The sequence below is a fragment of the Asparagus officinalis genome, chromosome 5, assembly GCF_001876935.1.
Source record: "Asparagus officinalis chromosome 5, Aspof.V1, whole genome shotgun sequence".
Taxonomy (NCBI): domain Eukaryota; kingdom Viridiplantae; phylum Streptophyta; class Magnoliopsida; order Asparagales; family Asparagaceae; genus Asparagus; species Asparagus officinalis.
The window spans coordinates 93,429,671-93,441,208 of NC_033798.1; the positions used below are offsets into that span (position 1 = coordinate 93,429,671).

The 11,538-nt window shown below is 37.0% G+C and overlaps 1 protein-coding gene and 1 pseudogene across 1 annotated transcript in view; one reads left to right on the forward strand and one right to left on the reverse strand.

Moving 5' to 3' along the window:
- Positions 1-4,861, reverse strand: part of LOC109840206 — an 11,090-nt pseudogene extending 6,229 nt beyond the window's left edge.
- Positions 1-5,488, forward strand: part of LOC109840205 (heterogeneous nuclear ribonucleoprotein 1-like) — a 38,812-nt gene extending 33,324 nt beyond the window's left edge. Inside the window, exon 5 of the transcript XR_002246816.1 lies at positions 4,964-5,488. The gene's annotated coding sequence lies outside the window, so the exon portion shown is untranslated. The remainder of the gene's footprint in view (positions 1-4,963) is intronic.

Sequence of the window (11,538 nt, forward strand, 5' to 3'; positions counted from 1 at the left end):
CATGCACCATTGGATTTCATACCTGCATGAATATAACAACAAAGCAGTACATTTTAGCGAAAGATTCATAACCATGAACAAATGATCTTCAAACATTCACGGAACCAACACGTATTTACTTAAACGAGAACCAATTAACTTTAACAACTAATACGTATAGTTAGCAACAACACTACACTTAACGTTCGAACCGCCAACTTTAAAAAAAAAAAAAAAAAAAAAAAAAAAAAAAAAAAAAAAAAAAAAAAAAAAAAAAAAAGAAAAAAAAAAAAAAAAAAAAAAAAAAAAAAAAAAAAAAAAAAAAAAAAAAAAAAAAAAAAAAAAAAAAAAAAAAAAAAAAAAAAAAAAAAAAAAAAAAAAAAAAAAAAAAAAAAAAAAAAAAAAAAAAAAAAAAAAAAATCAACTACTACGCTATAGTTAGCAACCAAAAGGTAAGAGTGATTTCAGAAGAATAAAAAGAAAGGACCATACTCAGTGAATCGTAAGCCGCGATCATCGTCACGAACAGGTCCTGTGGAGTGTCTCCTTGCTCCACACGCTTACTGTAGTTAATCTTGATGCCAAAATTTAGGAGACATGTCGTTTCTTGATATCGACCGCACGAAGATCTCCTAACTTCTCAAACAGTTGATATTTCGCGCTAGCAAGAACTTCGCTTTGATGCCCTTGAGTTGCCAGTTTGCCCTCATCGTTGACCGCAGGTGTGGGTAGACTCGAAATTCTTTATGACATGATAGACGAATTTCTAAGCGGGGCAGAGCAAACAACATCCAAGGCAACCATGGTTGTTTGAATCGGGAATAGACTCTTATGCGTCTTTGTTCATTTGGTAAAAATCATACTCGAACCGTTTAGCAATTAATAGTATTGAAGTGGCTAATCGTAACTTCCAGCACACTATCAATTTTCTGACCAACTATCACGTTATGAGGGTGTGCCACTCAGTTGGATCTTGATGTGGTGATTAAGCATGTCTTCCAGCAGCATGATCGAGTCGCGTGGTTTGTCATAGGAATACGCTCATCATTACTGTTTGGTCGTAACGGAGTATCTGCCGCACCCTGCGATATTTCTGTCGGTATTGGTCCTGAAGTATAATCAAATACATAGCCTTAGCAACGAACTGATAACCTTAACAACGAAACTCATAAACGTAACATCCTTACAATATCCTTAACAATAACCCTTATACTTAAGGCAGGACTCGGTGACCTAACAACAAACGCATATACTTAACTATAAACACCATAACTTAGCCAACCAACTAGTATAGTAACAGCCAACAAATAACTTTAACAACCAGTGCTTAACATAACCTTGACAAGCCAACTACATTACCAAACAACCAATGCATGAGGTTAACAACTAATGGCAAAACCTATCAGTGAACTAAAAGCGAAATCTGCGAGGTAATTCCTACGGCAGTTTCCGGCGTAGTCTGCGTCTTCTGCCGAAGTTGAGGATTCGCAGGGAGGTAGGAACAAATTCCGTCTTGAATCCATTACCCCGACAATACTCGAACATCAAATTTAAGATCGTCGTCATTGTCAATTGAAATGCTGAATTTCTTTTCCCTTTCGATATGAACTTCAGTGAGAAAGAGATTGCATTGGTATTTAAGCCTTTCCGACACTCGATATTTCAAGCTGATTCATTTCTGTATTCTCTTTGATAACGACGAATACACCGCTCACCACCTTGTTGCTTTTTGCCTTCGTTACTACGCACTAGAAGAGATCCATCCGCCATTTTTATGGACAGGGAGTGGTTGAAGAATCGAAGCAGGCTTTTTATTGAGATAATTAAGTGGACAGGAACAAACTTAGCTTGAAGCGGATATAGCTGGTGATAATATCTGATGATAATTTTGGAGGAAATGGGCGAATTTTCCCCCAAAAAAGTCATTCATATCACCATTTAATGCCTACAGTCGAAACGAGGGTTCCGTCGTGATGAGGGGCGACGAACACATGCTGCGAAGGGTATTTGGGCATTTCGACAGGTTGTGTTTAAAACGGAAGGTGCCTGGGGATTCGTTTGGCGGGCTGGGAGGAAAACGGGGGCCGGTTTGGGGGGTAAACGCACGTTGAAAAGGTCTTGGGGGGGCAGAGCACGTTCTGTGTTGTTTTGGGGGCTGGAAGCAATTTTCCCTTAATTCTATCAAGATAATCTTTAGGGTTTTTGTGCTACATTACTTTACCTTCCATGAAAGAGGGAAACATGAGATAACGAGGCAGCAAGTGTCACAAAGCTCAAACCATAAGCAAAAACAAAGAGGATGCCCAAATTGATCTGCCCAAGTTGATCATACCCTGCTTGACTAAACTTGAAAGTTTTCTGATCCAAAACAGCGTTAACATCATGTTGACTCCCATTAGCCATGTATACAAGAGGAGAATATATTGGAAACCTCTTTGCCTCATATGTGTTAGTCCAATAAGATTTAGGTACTAACACGTACATAACAAGGCAAAAACCGAGAAATATGTTAATTATGGCGAACCCTGGAGTTGCCAATGGACTTCCAAGAAATCCAGCAACGGTCGACCAATCAAGACCAAACGATCCAATGCCGAGTCCATAGGTGCCTGAGCCAATCTGCTGCATTGTGATTGAGTTGGGCCAGATCCAACAGATGAAAGAGAGAGCTGATATTGAAGGGAAGAAGAAGTTGGGGATGATGTAGTAAGCAAAGCTTGTGATGAAGACTATGAGGAAGAATTGGAGTCTTGTTGACCCTCCCTTTGGCCTCTTCTCTTCATCATGCATTGCCCTGTTCACAAATTTGGATTGGATTTGCTAAGATACGAATGTGGTAATGCTTCGAGACAAAACCTATGCAAAGATTTACATATTAATTATGAGCGAAATTAATCAACTCAAAAGTATGTATTCTATATGATACAATATTTGCCTAAATAAAACAAAATTTCTCAAATCATAATTCATCAATGTTTTAAGAACATCTACACACTTAAAAATAGATATCTGGATCATGAAAATCGGTTTCAGATCCATTATTTATTAAAATAGTTTTACCAGTCTGATCAACGCAAGTATCTGCATGGAGATTACAATATTTTACCTATATCCTAATTGTATAAAAGTTGTTAGAATGACATTGTATCTGTATTCATATCTGCATGGGTATGGACATTTAATATACATATTCGCATGGATATGTCCGTGGATATCCATGACTTCTGCCTCGTCTGTGATTGGAACTGTGAGCCTGACTTGCTCAATTGGGCAGTCATCAATTTGATCTGGATATAAGAAGTCAGAATCAAGGTTTAATCAGTATAGAAGAAACAAAGATTCTTGCTTACATACTGTACATATTTCGCTATGTTCTATATCATAACATAAACCTGAATTTTAATGGTAGATAACAAGTATGTGAAGCTTGATGCCTTAAGCCCTTTTCTGATGGTATTATCGCTGCTTTTGAAAAAAAGAATAATGAAAATTTATGCCGAAAGTTCTTAATAGCTACCAATTCTTCAAGAGAAAATAAGAAGTTCTTAATGAATTCCCAACAAAAAACTCATAAGAATCATTTCTCAATTTTTTTGTGAACTAGGTACACTTTTTCGTTCCATTTAGGATTAGAAACTCCTTTCTCACCTGGAGAAATTATTATTATTATTATTTCACTTTGGCACTGCACTAAGCACCACTATCATAGGATTGAAGCACAGAGAAAGATAAGCTGATTTCATTTCTCATCATCACCCTCTTCTAAGAGGAGAGATTTTTCAGTGACTTCATGTTTTCGTGGAAGGATATAATTCTACAATATTATTTGAATCTTACCTGTTTGTTCTGGAAATTCAGAATGTGTCTTCTCCTTCAACTTGTCGGCATTCTTCTCATAGAAATCCATGGCTGCTTGGTGCCTTTCAAACTTGGATTTGCTTATAACAAGTTCAAGAAGGAAACATGCATTTTAAAAACTTTGCCCATCTGTTATATTAATTGCAGCCTGACAGCAGTTTCAACTTTGGTTCAGTTCTTATTTGGACAGCATTTGTCCTGAAAATTGACAGTTTGTTGCTTTTAGCTTATTAGTTTTTCATGATTCAATAAGGCCGGCCTAGTAATTTCATTGTAAGAGAGAGATTTGGACGTGTAACTAAAATTAAGTTTGATGAGGATACTTCCACAAGTATGTCTCTTTCTATCTCTGGAAAAATAATATGGTTTTTTCTTTCTTTTTAGACCCATAGGGAAATAGTATATATGTTCTCAATTAACAAGTTAATGCATTGCCAGCTGAGTTGGTAAGTTGTCTATGAGTAGTACACCAAGGTCTCATGTTTGACTCTCGATCTCGCGGAGCACCCACAAGAAATTAATTTCCTAGAATACTTGAGGTGCTTTCGGGGGTGCCTCTTAGCCACGACCCGGGGTTTGATATCCATGGCGCAAAGGATTATAGAGAAGTTCCTTTGTCAAACCAACAAAAAAAAAAAAAGACAGGTTAGTGTATTGATTTATATAGACTTGATTTACATAACTGTGTGTGCAATTGGAGCGGATGGAAGTTTAATTTTCATTATTACGGGTATTTTCAAAGATATTGAAAGAGGAACACCTAAATACCCTCACGACATAAAATAATCTGATGACAAGAGACCATGCTTTTAAGTGGCCTGTAATGAAGAGAGGAGTGGGAAATGATGGGATTAAAAAAGCTGCAGATTGAAATGCTTCAATTCAATTTGCCAGAGTATAGAAGCATGCAATAAAATGTAAACTCGTATCAGTGTGCTTAATTCTTAAGATGCATGAAGGAAAAACTATGATAGAAAATAATTCATTTCATAAAAGAAATGTAATTTTGCTCACTGATATAAATAGAAATGTGATTAAGTACGCTGATCGAAAAACGTTTCTTTCTTGGTTGAATATTCCTGTGGTGTTACTTTAACACTGTTATTCTTATGTTTATTTTCTGCAGGTTTCTGGAGGAAGAGTTACAAAAGTAAGATATAGAATCTTTTTCACATAGCTAAATATTCCAAATAGAGCTAAGTGACGTATAATATAAGACTGCGGCAGCGACCATCTCTAGATACAATTATGATGGTTTGAAGATTGAGTGGCATTAGAGGCACACCCCCAACCACACCTTGGGACACACCTCCTCTCTCAGCTACAGTACACGTGGTCCACTTTAGATTTTTTTAACAATCTAAAGTGGGCCCTGTGCACTGTAGCTGAGAGGGGGTGTGCTCCAAGGTGTGGTTGTGGGTGTGCCTGTAGTGTTTTCCTTGAAGATTTCAATATCATCGTGTAGAGAGTTTGTCTAGTGAGAACGTCGTGAGAAAGTGTACCTAGTTAAATTTACGAGGATAACAGAGACTGATGTGCGTTAGTTCGTATGTGAATTGAGTTAACGCTGGAATTTTGGAAGAAATTTAGATTCATATAGAATTTTGATGTCTTACATATATCTGTTAAGTTGAAGAGCTTGTTTTCTCTAGATTCAGGATTAGCATTTTTGTTGGTATAACTACCGATACAGGACATGCACACGGTAACCTTTTAATTATGATGATTCTAAATAATTTATATGAAAATAAATGCATATCATAATTTTCTTCTTCTTCTTATTCTTCTTCTTCTTCACAAAAAAAAAAAAAAAAAACCGCACCCTAAAGTATGGTGTTTCTACACATGTAATTCTGGAGTTTGCAAATCTACATGAGTAGCTCTGATATTACTAATGTAATTACATGGGTGACCCTAGAGTCCAGATTAAAAAAAAACTTTCAGAGTTACTCGTATTGTTACAACTAGTAACTGCAACAACGTTATCTATGTACAAGGGACGCCCATGCAATTATACCATATCTCAAAGTATCAAATTGTAATTAGTCCCCAAAAGGGCTATAGCTTAAGTTAGATTTCAAATCTCCACCGAGTTTCTATTTAAACACACATCTATCTATTACTACATTTAAGAGAAGCCATGCTTTTAGGCCTGTGACCTTCCTTTTTAAAACCCTAATAATACGCTCAAAATTTATGTACAACTTGGAAGTTGGTTTTAGGGCGAACTTAGAAAAAGTCCAATTAAAAATTCTCCCAAACTCTCTTAATTAACCTACGAACCCCTCCACGTTCAAAAACTAAATGCGATAAAATTCAAAACTCCTTTAAACCGTTCAATGCCACAAACATCTCGAGTAATAAAGGTTTGGGAGAGAAGAAGTAAATGTGAAGTTTTTGAAACTGTGAGTGCTTTAATTCCCTTCATTTCATTTAACTTATATGAATATTTTATGTCTATTTGTTTACACTGGATAGTTTGTATGAGAAATTTAGAAATTGAAAGCATTTTTATCATGCTCGCGTACTGCGTCATCCACGCATCACATGCATGAAAATAGTAGTCACGTATTAAGTTCAATTTGTTCCTTTCAAATGGGCTCTCAAGTTTGGTTGGAACTCATTGTGGGCCCCAGCCAGAGTGCTGATAAGCAATAAGGCCCATTTGCTCTTTCAAAAAAAAGCTATAGAAACATAGGAAAATTACACTCACATTAATTTGAATTTTAAGCTGATATGCTGCCTGCTGAGTACTTTATTTTTTCTGCAGGGCATCAGTCAAAGGCCTGCCATGTGCATCTGTGCATCTCCGCAGACTCCTCTTGTTAAACTAGTACCAAGTATCAACTGAGCCTGTGCCTACATTATATTCTGTTGAAACTATAATGCAGAGACTTTTCACCTATCATAGCCCTAATCAGTAGGTTTATTCTGGCCCAAAAAAAAAAAAAAAAAATTCAGTAGGTTTATTCTCTTCGTGAGTTGGTAGCTATTTTTGCAAAGATTTGAATCTAAACTTAGTGTCCGACATTCATACAAAATTTCTATTCTGTTAAAATTGATCTACATTATAATTAAAAAAATAAAAAAAGATTTTTTTTTCTAAACTACTTTTACTTATATATAGACAATACGAAAGAAACAATTGAAATAGTATAAAATATTTGAGATCTAGCAAAAACTAGCCAACACAATATTAATCGGAGAAAGATTTATGCATCTGAAGGATAAATGTTGTTTAAAAAAAGTCGTTTCTACATTTTTTTAAAAATTTTACCGCAACCGTTTCTACCTTTTGATTTTCGATTCTTTAATGCATGATCGAAAAAATTTTAAACACTTGATTTGTTTTTTCCAACTTTTGAATGATTTAAATCAACTTCAAAAACGTACATAATAAACGAATGTCTTAGTATTTACTTTGAACGGAAAAGATTTTCGTCCGAATTCTTCCTATACCATCCAAATCTACCTCTATACGTAATCTAAACAAATACATAGATAAATACATGTCAGGTATTTTCAACATGCTCTTACCAACTATATGTTCATACAAAAATCCAACACCCTCAAAATGCTCCCGGCCATATTATCATGTGCGTGGCACATGCGCTTTACAGGAAAGCCAAAGGGGAAGCCAGCTTTTAGTTTATGGCAAATCCTTGGAGCTTTCACGGTGTTAAGGAGGGCTGAGCCTGAGATGCATGCCTACCCAAAAGTACTCCATGTGCTTTAGCTCATGTCTCTATGCTTTGGGCATTGTTTTATATGTTACTAAATCAAAGTTTTAGATTAGATTAAAAAGCTAGTTATTCCCTCATTGGTTGAAGTTGCATTGAACTCATCATGGCCTCGCGTATTGCCCTTTAATTATAAACCCATATATTATAATCCAGAAGATTTGGGTTGTCACACTTAAACATATGCTTAAATTAATACCCTAATTATATTGGCTTAACCCCCCTCTTCTAAAATATCGATAGCTTTTATCAAACCCACAAATCTTTGAAGTTAAAATAGAAAAGGAAGAAAAGAAAGGAGTGGAGAAGTGATTTTAGAAGTTGACAAGCCGTACTTCATGAATCGTTCAGTCTAAAATTATAGAAGAAACTCCAAGAATCTCCTAACTGATTCTAGATAGATATAGAACTGTTTGTTGTGACAAACTATAATCTTCATGATTAATGTGAGAAATCATGCACAGTGAGCTTAAGTCACGATAATTTTCTTATATGTTAATCTTTTTAATTTATTTTAAGACATTATCCTAATGTCGGATTTTTTTTTTGTTGAGAAAAGATGGTGGGTGATAACATATCCCTCGTTGTTCCGTTAATAAGAGTTTTGCGAAACATCCCAATAGATACAAAAGTATGTTGAAGCAAAAAGAAAACAGAAAAACACAAGATGCTAACCAAAAAGCTAATTATACTAAAATCATAATAAGAGGTCACAAAATGCTTCATATATGATCCTCACATTTTATTACATTTTTATAGCATCACTATTTGTTTATCTGAATAAATATATCATTAACAACACACTTTATCTTAGTTTACAAGTTAATGAAGAGTGAACGAATAAGAACCCATAAGAGTCAAATTCCCTCATTTTTCTATCATCTATTGAAGCCCAATATCAAGCCAAAAATGAGGACCACAAAAGCCTAAAGAATCAATAAAAAAATCGGGTCAACAAGCCGAATAAAGAATCAATTCTATTAAGAACCAACCAAGGGGCGAACCTATTGACCAACCAAGGAGCTAACCAAGTGATTCATAACAAAAACTATTTATGGCATAGATTTAACCCTTGCTCCACAAGCCAAATCCATGGGCTCTTATTAATTATTGCAGGCTATAAATAGGCGTAGAGGATGATGGGTTTAAGTGTGAAAATTTTTATAATAATCTCCATTTGAAGAGGAAGATTACTCTTAATTGAAAAGACCTTCTAAAATTATAAATTTTATTTGCAAACAATGAAAATAATTGTTTTTCCACATTTTAAATTTTCTTTTCTTCTTCTTTATTGATGAAGATAAAGATGACGATTTTCTTTTAAGGGCTAATCCCTTGCAACGTAAGTTTTTTTTTCTTGTTTTAGAAATTCATGTTTAAAATTTTATTTTCTTTTTATGCTGGTAGATTTGATTTATTTTCATGTCTTGTATCTTATATTTACTTTCATGCTCTTTTATTTTGTTGTTTATTTTTTATGTTCTTTTATTAATTTTATGCATTTTTTGTTTGTAGTGTAGATTCTCTTTTATGCTCTTTTATTTTATTAGTTAGATTTTCATTATGCTCATAGTTTAGATTTTTATTTTCTTGCTCTTGTTCTTATTTTTAGTTAGTTTTTATTTTTTTATAGTTTAGATTTCTTTTCTTGTTCTTTTATGTTTTTATTTTCTTATTTTTTGTTATAGGCTGAAACTTAATCAAGTATTCATCTCTGTTGGGAAGCTAACGCGTGTTCACCCATGCTTAATCAGATCATTCTAGAAACCGAAAACTCTAGTTATACCTACGGTCGATTCCGTAATCTGGCAACTTGTGTAGCCGACTAAAGGACGGTACTTGTGGGCCTACGCCCCCAGATCTATCTTATGGGCACACATACTCGGCCTATTGTTCCATCCGACAACTTGCGTAGCTGACTAAAAAGGCGATACTTGTCAGCCTACTCCCCAGATCTATCTTATGAGCACCCCCACTTGGCCTATTGTTCCATCCGACAACTTGCGTAGCCGACAAGAAAGGCAGTGTTTGTCGGCCTTCGACCAAACGACTAGAGAGGTGTTATATCCTTGAACCCCCTGTTGACAACCAACTACCATCGCATTAACTGCTCTGACAAAGTCATCATTTTTCTAGCCTCTATAGTCTTTATGACTCATCAAATCCAGTCAGCTCCAATCAATAATTGTCTTCCCACAATAAATGACTAGATGACTTATCTTCGCCAGTGGCCGACACCTGTCAGCTATCTACCGTGTCAGCTACTTTCCTAGACTCGGCCCGAGTTACCTATCTGCCCTTCTGATCCACTATAAAACGAAGCCATGCAGCTCAAAGTAGGGGGAGGGTTTTTTATGCAATTTTAAAATCTTCTTCGTTATCTTAAATTTTACAAATTCAAGTTCATATACTGACATGATCATTGAAGGAACAATCGGAGAACTCAATTCCGGCCTCTTACGAGTTTTTCATATGAAGGAAAGAATAGCAGGCTCCTAGATTAGCCATTTGAAGAAGCTTGAGGACCCCAATCCAACACTAATCCTTAAAGAAACCCCCTGTTCGACTATAGGTTGGCGCCCACCGTGGGGCCTCATCATCCTTCTTAGTGCAAGATGTCTAGTTCTGAATGCCCAGGTCGATCTGTTAACCCACTCTCTAGAGAATCGTGAGCGGGCTCTGCCACTTAGGCCTAGTTAGAAGAACCTGTGCAAAGAATCTTTCAATCTTTCCAACAACAATTTGTTGTGTTCACCAATGAGCTCCTCAGCCGAATTCCTCCCCAGCAACCCTCTTCATCATTTCCTCCGCCTCCGATAGGCCAACCCTCAGCTATCCCTCCACCTCTGATGAGCTAACCGTTTGTCCCTTCTCCATCTGTGCATGCCACGCAAGCTGCACAACAAGTGGACTATGCTGAATACATCTCTCCCCCACCTCACTAGCAACTTCACTTTGTAGCTCCTCCCCGAGACTATTAGCATTTTGTGGAAGCAACGAGGGAGAGTCCTAGCTTTAGTCATGATGACCGAGAACACGCTACAGGGGCAGCATGGCGTAGCCCTTGGTGTCTTCGTGTCGCTTCAGGACCATTGACTACACACATGGCATCTGGTTAGACCAGACCTTTCAACTAATCACAGAGTCCATTGGAGGGAATACTTCCCTCACCGACGAGATAATGAATGCCACATGTGAGAAGTTCAAGATGTCTTGCATGGATAAGTATAAAGGTGTGGGAGATCCAGCTGAGCATGCCTAGAATTACTACGACATGATGACCATGCTGCAAGCATTACATCCCATCATCTGTAGGTATTTTCCCATCACTTTGACGGGAAGCATCAAGCTATGGTGGAATTTCTTAGTGAAAAGTCTATCCACAACTTCGAACAGTTTAGCCAGAAGTTCATGCATCACTTCTTAGCCAACACCAAGAAAAAGGTACCCCCACCTCTTGTTGCATATACGTCAAGAACCTAGAGAAAACCTCAGGAACTACTTCAAGACATTCTAGGCTAAAAGGTTGGAAGTCGACGACCCTGGCAGTGCGGTCGTGATGTTCACTATCGTGGCCGGCTTGGAGAGCAACAAGCTGGCCGACTCGCTCATTAAGAAGCGAGTCACCAGCTACAAGCAATTGATGACCAATTCTCATGGATACATGGACGTGGATAATGCTCGAGCCTACAAGAAGGGGTCTAGGGCGGCTGAAGCAGTAACAACAACACCACATTAGCAGCAGAGGCTAACCTCTCTCTAAGGAAGGAGGTGGCAAGGAATCCCCTAGTACTGACCCATAGCCAAATAGGGCTGACAGGAGGGATTGTAGGAGGGAGGTCCCTAAGAAGCCGACCCTCACTGCCTTCAACATCTCTCTCACAGAAGCTCTCTATATGGTTTAGAAAGAGGGGTACCTTAATTCCTCTCCTCCTTACATAAAGTAGGATCCTCGATCCTA